The sequence below is a fragment of the Pyxicephalus adspersus genome, chromosome Z, assembly GCF_032062135.1.
Source record: "Pyxicephalus adspersus chromosome Z, UCB_Pads_2.0, whole genome shotgun sequence".
Taxonomy (NCBI): domain Eukaryota; kingdom Metazoa; phylum Chordata; class Amphibia; order Anura; family Pyxicephalidae; genus Pyxicephalus; species Pyxicephalus adspersus.
In genome coordinates, this window is record NC_092871.1 from 63,661,966 (window position 1) to 63,669,650 (window position 7,685).

General features: G+C 42.4%; 1 protein-coding gene across 1 annotated transcript in view; it reads left to right on the forward strand.

The window, feature by feature from the left end:
- SPOUT1 (SPOUT domain containing methyltransferase 1) overlaps nucleotides 1-2,952 on the forward strand; it is a 61,233-nt gene extending 58,281 nt beyond the window's left edge. The window contains exon 5 of the mRNA XM_072431234.1: nucleotides 2,745-2,952. The gene's annotated coding sequence lies outside the window, so the exon portion shown is untranslated. The remainder of the gene's footprint in view (nucleotides 1-2,744) is intronic.
- Nucleotides 2,953-7,685: the final 4,733 nt, after the last annotated feature.

The following is a 7,685-nucleotide window of genomic DNA, read 5'->3' on the forward strand; positions in this document are numbered from 1 at the left end:
TTTGGCAGAGTGGGAGACGTACCATATACAATATCAGATGAGGGTTGCAGGGGAAAACAATTGCAAACACAGTGCTGAGGTTTGGTAGAGTGGGAAACGTACCTGTGGAATTAGAGATAAATGAACATTAGTTGCAGACAGATGAAGATGGTGAATTCATTCAGCAGTGATGTTAGTAGAGAAGGATGATGATGATGATCATGATGATGATGGAATTCCCTGGATTAATTCCCATTGCACTTATAATTTGGGCACTTGAGATTTGGGCACATGACCAGGGTCCCAACGTGACCTTGCCTGTTGTTTAAATAGAAGTGCTTATTGTTAGGTGATATGGGGATACATGAGGGGTGAGACAGGTGACGGGGGGCACTCCCATGGATGTTAGATGATATGGGGGGTACAGGAGGAGGAGAGACAGGTGATGAGGTGCACTCCTATTATGAGGTGAAATTGGGGTATAGGAGAGGTGAGACAGGTGATGGGGTGCACTCCTATTGTTGTGAGGTGATATTGGGGTACAGGAGGGGGGGAGGTGATAGGGTGCACTCCTATTGTGAGGTGATATAGGGGTACAATTGAGGGTGAGACAGGTGATGGGGTGCACTTCTATTGATGTGAGGTGATATGGGGGTACATGAGGGGGGAGACAGGTGATGGGGTGCACTCTTATTGTGAGGTGATATGGAGGTACATAAGTTGTGATGGGGTGCACTTCAATTGTAATATGGGGGTACAGGAGGGATGAGACAAGTTATGGGGTGCACTGGCAATATTGCAGGATGGTATAGGGTTCAGGATGGGTGAGACGGGTGATGAGGTGCACTGGTATTATTGAAGGGTGGTATAGGCTTTACCAAGAGTGAGACGGTTGGTGGGGTGCACTGGTATTATTGCACTGCTAATTTTAGTTGGTAATATGGGGATTTAAGAAGGGAGAGGCATTTGATGGGATCCACTGGTATTATTTTAGGATGATCAGGGGAGGGGGGCAAGAAGTTGGGGAGAGATACTGGGGTGTACTAGTATTACACTACTATTTTTGCAGAGTGATAAGGGTGTATTGGAAAAGGAAAAGGGACATGATGTGGAGTAGGTGATTGGGTGCATAGCTAGTTTTTCAGGATGATTTGGGGTTTAAAAAGGGGGAGAAAGCTAGAAAGGTGAGACAGGTGATCGAAGTGCACACTATTGTTAGGTGACATTGCACGATGAGGCTGCAAAGTTTATGGGAGATTAACATCATCAGTCAGAGGGGAAAAAAGCACTATACTTGCTGACCAATCAGAGCAGAGGGAGTGGTTCTAAGTGGTCTTATTAGTCACAATTTGATTTTTTTTTTCTTTTTCCTGGTCATGTAATGACCACTTCTCTCTCTCCAGACCACTGTCTGTCAGATGCGTGTGGTGGGGGACAATGTGCTCCACAGAATGTGTGGGGGTGGGACAGCATGCTTCATGGAATGTGTGGGGGGGACAACACGCTCCACGGGATGTGTGGGGGGGACAACGCGCTCCACAAAATGCATGGGGGAGGGGACAGCCTGCTCCACAGAATCTGTGATGGGGGAGACAACGGCGATCAGGGGGCAACACGCTTCACAGATGGGTTGGGGAACAACGCACTCCACAGAAGGGGATTACTGCACAGTATGATGACAAAACAGATTAGAGTGACGAGGAGCTCTACAGATGAGAATGATGATGATGACACTGAGCAGGGGTCTGATTGGCAGTTAAATGGGGTCCCTATTCAGTGTTTTGTGGTGGTAGACCTGATTTATATCAGCATCAACCAATCACAGAAGACAAGACACTGAATAACTGGTTAGAGAGCCTGGGCGAGGGATGTAGGTGGAGAAGGTCAGGAGTGGATGGCTTGGTAATTTGCCATACACAAAATGGCCGCTTCCATACATATAATCAATGTTTAATTTTTCATTGGTGCAAATAGCCAGCACCCTTTTGGGGTTAGCTTTAAGTGGATTCCAGATTCTAAGTAAGACCCACATAACCCCACACAAATACTAGGCCATGTGGGAAAGTGGCTCAGGTGGAGGATTGAAGGTCTGGTTTTTGCCAGAAGTGATCAGACAGGTAAGATCCCTTTCTGCAATATTGACCTGCCTGATCATACAAACTTGAAAGCCTAGTTCAGAGAAGAGTTAAATCAACCACATAGGTGCATGTATGCATACCAGAAGCAGTGGGCGTTGATAAATATTTGTGTGTACAATAAATACATGTTACAGTCAATCTGCACAATCCCCTCTAGATCCAAAAACACATATGTAACGCAAACACCGGCCACACTAAATAAAGATTGATTAGGTTTAATGGTAGGTCCACCTGTGTAGTTAAATTTAAAGCTGATTGTACATTGAAATTGACATTTGTATGGTGAGCTTTAGATATTACGTGACTATATTGGATGAGGTATTCAGCTCTGTATGTAGCTAAGATATTATAGACCGAGAATAAGCAGGAGCTAACCAATGTCCTAAAGGCTATTTATTATAAATTACGGGGTTTTGTTTGCTTGTCTGCTTGTTATTTGCTATCAGCATGAGCTGGGTTAGGGAACTCGGTGTCACTTTCCATGGCAATGTGATGAGATCCAGTGCTTGTCATTTCAGACTAATATATACCCAGATTCTATAGGCAAGTACTGTATGATCTACGGTTTTATTGAATTATAGATTCATATGCTCTGATTTAATCAACTTTTTTTTCTTCATTTTACAGATATAATTGGACAGCATTGGGATTCTGAATTTGTTTCCTTGTATCACCAAGAATGTTTAGCATTGAAAGCTATGGTTCCACAGAGCAGATCCGTATTTTTTGTATTTTATTATCTTTTAATAAATATAATTATTAAATCAGATTTACATACATATATTTAAATGTATTTGTTTTTTTTCACATAATAAAGTACTATTTTACATAAACAGCATTGCATAGTCCATTACTTATTTACTTCATGCTTAGTTCATTTCTTATTTACTGCAATACATTTTCCAAGTATTTGTGTCTCAAGAATTCCAGTATTTCATGTACACATGTAGTGTGAGAAATACAAAGGCAGTCCTTTCTGACCTCCCTGTAAATATTCTACTTACCTGGTGTTCAGGACTGTATGCAGCTAGAGAAGTCTAAGGCTAGGCACAGACATGCAATGGTTCTCGACCGATAATCTGCTCAGAGCTGATATCGGATGAGAATTTTGCGTGTACAGGGCTCGTCTTCTGAACAACCGCCCTGGCGGATCCACAGACGACGAACGATCCTAATGGAAGCAGAAAGGTGCTCTATGTACAGTTCTCACTCATGCTTCACGCAGTCGTTAGTAGTTGGATAGGATCGTGAAAGATTCTTTCTAACGACAATTATTGCACATAGCCTAAAAATTGTTAAAAACCCTGTGCACACTAATTGAATCAAAAAGATTTCTTTTTCTGGCTCAGCTGCGACACCAGGCAACTGTCATTCTTTGTTGGTGAAGAAGTTGGTGATAACACCCATTTTTGATTTCCTGGTATAGGTTTCTATATGGCATAATAAAATGCTGCATTGTAGTAACACTGTGCAAGAACATTCAGTGCAATTCTTTCTGAATGGCATCCTAATGCACTTTATGGACTGATGTGCTTTGCAGTTCAACATGTGCAGTGTGCTTCCTGATGGCACATGCTCCTTCAAGATGTGTTAGGTAGCCCATTCATAGTTGACCCTGTTGTGAATGGGCCTTCAATGACATCCAAAAAAAAGCACACACACCAAAAAATGTCAGTGGGGCAGGGGCTGTTGCCTAGCAATGGTGGGGTGAGAATGCAACTCCCTGCAGCTCCATGCCTGATCCAGCTGTTATCCCAATCTGCCATTTCTCACTTACCCCCCCCCCCCCCCCCCCACTAAGCCAGGAAGACACAGCACTCTTGCCTAATCCATGCAGCCATCCTGCACAGGTCTACCACAGTATTTTAGTGGTGTAGAGACCCAGGCATTCCAGCTTTTGAGTCAAAGATGGTGCCCACACATTCTGCAGCTCCCATGATCCTATGTCTCCCTCTGCAAGGGTTTCTTACTACAAATTCATGCAAGTCTTCAGAGCTCTACCATTACCTTAACCACAACTGCAGAAATAATATTAGGGTTGGAAGCCAACCAGTGGCTACCTCATCTTCAGATCTGAAAGCTACCATCGCTGCTATCTTCTATTGGATAAACCCCTAACAACAGCTCTGCAGATTAAGTACATAGAGTCCCATGTCACAGTCATCTGCTATGCTTTTTTTGCTGTAACAATTATGTAAAAAGCATGGCTCAAAGGCCTATTTGATTTGATGGTGCTGAAATCCACCTACTGCTAGATATGAAGATGCACCTGCTGAAGATGCACCTGCTACCTGACTTAGTTAAGTACTGTCATGCTACAAACAAATGGGGTCATCCTAATCACACTGCGGAAGCCCAAGAACAGTCCGCACTGGGTGTAACAATCCCTACTTCTTCTCCAGATGTTCACCCCGCAGTCTGGGTGGCACACAAACCTTTCATGCGGGGGATCCTGATTAGCCATGGAACACGTTGCAAAAAAAAGCATGAGGCATGTATAATATCCCTTTTGCAGGTACTCAGATTCTGGAGTCCTCCCACAAACAATTCATTTTTGATGACCTTCACTCCAAACTGTTAGTAGCTAAAGAAGAAGTGCTAACTGACTTGATAAGGCTAAAGCTGCTTGGACAAAATGCCGACATACTTTTTGGGGTTTGTAAACAAATGCAGTAGAATTATAGCTAATACTGTTTGATCTTAAGGAGGGCGCTCCTTTAGTCTCCAAACTTGCATCTCTTTCTCCTTCAAATAGGCTGTGGATGCAATATGGATTTGAAAAGATCTTTTGTGTCTTTTTGCCCTTAACTCCTACATCGCTTACGTCAAGAGGTCTCTAAATGGAATACAGGCACTTTTTGTGGTTCATCCATTATAAACTTCAGAAAAATAGTGGTACAGCCTAAATGCACTCCAGGCCGTACCTATTGCTGTTCCCTCAGTGTTAATCACATTGCCATGGCGTAATGATAGTGTACCCCCCTATCTCTGCTCTCATCCAATCTGACCAATATCTTACCCCCACTATCCCCACTCTTTCCTATACTTGGCAGCCCTACCTTCTGTCCCAGGCCTGGTGGGATAGATACCTGGTGGGTAGATACAGATACTTAGCAGAGCAGGCCAATTCATTTGCTTGATTTTATTTTAACAGAACCTATTCGCCCCCCATATCAGAGATGAAAGATGATCTTGAATTTGCTCCACTGGGTTTCTGGCACAATATCTAGCTCAGTCATTTTATAGGCTTTCTTCCATCACCAGACCAATTTCCCTGTTATTTTACAGTTTTGGAGCAATTTTGTTCAGGTCAGGGTCCTGTACATCAGGCAGGTCCTAGCTATATGTGGCCATGATTGTTCCAGAACCTGGATTCTACTGTACTTACAAAGATGGGAAATGGACTATGGTATGGTGCAAGAACAAATCTCCACGTTGTTTTCTTTGCCAATAAGTCCTTTTAGTACTGCCTACTAAGACCTAGGATACAAAATTCTCAATCGATGGTACAGAGTCCTGACATTTTTATCCAGTTTTTCATTGTAAAAGTACCTCGGTGTTTATACTCTGAGGTTTATACTTATACTACTCTTAAGGTCTAGGCATGCTCCTTCATATATTTTTTGACTGTCCCAAAAAAACTTTTTTTCCCAGGTTTATCACAGTATGCAAAAACTTACAGATCATGAAATCCTTTTTGAGTTGGCATTCTTCATGCTTCTCTGGTCCTGCCTACGGTAATTTTCTGCTCAATCGCCAAGATATTTTTGCTCAGGCATGTATTACAGCTTTCTAGAGTCAACTGGGGACCCCTACTGTAGTTTTATGATTCTCTAAATCATTTATATCCAGGTTGTTATATATGAGCAGGCTATTTCCTATCCTTATACTGGAGCTAACTATTGGCGGTGTCATAAGGTCCCTGTACTGGATGGGAATTAGCGTGGTCATATATAAGCAGGCTATTTCCTATCCTTATACCTGACCACTAAGGGGCATGAAAAGTTCCTTGTACTGGACGGAAAATAGCCTGCTTTTAAATGATAGGGTATTTTCCATCCAGTACAAGGGTCTCTTTATGCCCCCTAATGGTCAGCTACAGTATAAAGATGGGATATAGCCCACTCATGTATTTCCAGCCTAATTCCCAATCAGTACAAGAACCTTATGATGCTCACTAGTGGTTAGGTCCAGTAAAAGGATAGAAAATAGCCCGCTCATATATGATCAGGCTAATTCACAACCAGTACAAGAACAAATACTGGATGTGAATTAACCCTGATATATATGAGTGGGCTATTTCCTATCCCTATACCGGACATTAACACTGGACCTAGTAGGCATGAAAAGGTCCTTTTACTGGATGGGAAATAGCCTTCTTATATATATAATGGAGTATTTTCTATCCAAATACTGGACATGAACACTAAGGAAAAATAAGATCCTTGTACTGGATGGGAATGGGAATGGCCTGCTTATTTAGATGTATAAGGATGGGATATAGCCCCCTCATGTATTTCCAGCCTAATTCCCATCCAGTACAAGGACCTTTTGATGACCTCTAGTGGTCAGGTCCAGTATAGGGATATGAAATAGCGTACTCATATATGAGCAGGCTATTTCCCATCTAGTACAAGGACCTTTACATGCCCCCTAGTGGTCAGGTCTGGTATAAGAATAGGAAAAAGCTCACTCTTACATGAGCAGGCTAATTGCCACCTAGTACAAGCATAAGTATTGGATAGGGAATTACCCTAGATATATGTGAGTGGGCTATTACCTATTCCTATACTGGACCTTAACACTAGTGAGCATGATAAGGTCTTTGTACTGAGTGTTAATTACCCTTGATATATATGAGCTGGCTATTTTCTATCCAAGTACTGGACCTGACCACTAAGGAATAATGAAGTCCTTGTACTGGATGGGAATTAGCCTGCTCATATATACTGTAAGTGGGCTATTTTCTTAGCGTTATACAGGACTTTACCACTAGGGGGCATGAAAAGGTCCATGTAATGGATGGGGAAAATTCTGCTCATAAATAGGTGGGCTATTTACTATCCAGTACAAGGACCTTTTCATGCCCCCTAGTGGTCAGGTCCTGGTATAAGGATAGGAAATAGCCCACTCATATTTGAGCAGGCTATTTCCCATATGGTACAAGGACTTCATTATTCCTTAGTGGTCAGGACCAGTAATTGGATAGGAAATAGCCCACTCATATGTTTCCTGGATAATTCCCATTCAGGACAAGAGGATTTTCATGCCCCCTAGTGTTAAGATCTGGTATTGGGATAGGAATTAGCCAACTCATATATGAGCAGGCTAATTGCCATCCAGTACAAGGACCTTTTCATGCCCCCTAGTGGTAAAGTCCTGCATAGGAAACTTAATGGATATATGTGAGTTGAAATGGTAAATCCATCAAGTTTTGGGAACTCTGGTGCTGAGGGTATGGTGATATGGAGCTTAAATAGCTCTTTTGTTGCGTAGGTGAGCAGCAAGCAAGATTTTTCTTACCTGTTTCCATTTTCATTTGCTCTCCAAACAGTCGCTCAGTGCCTT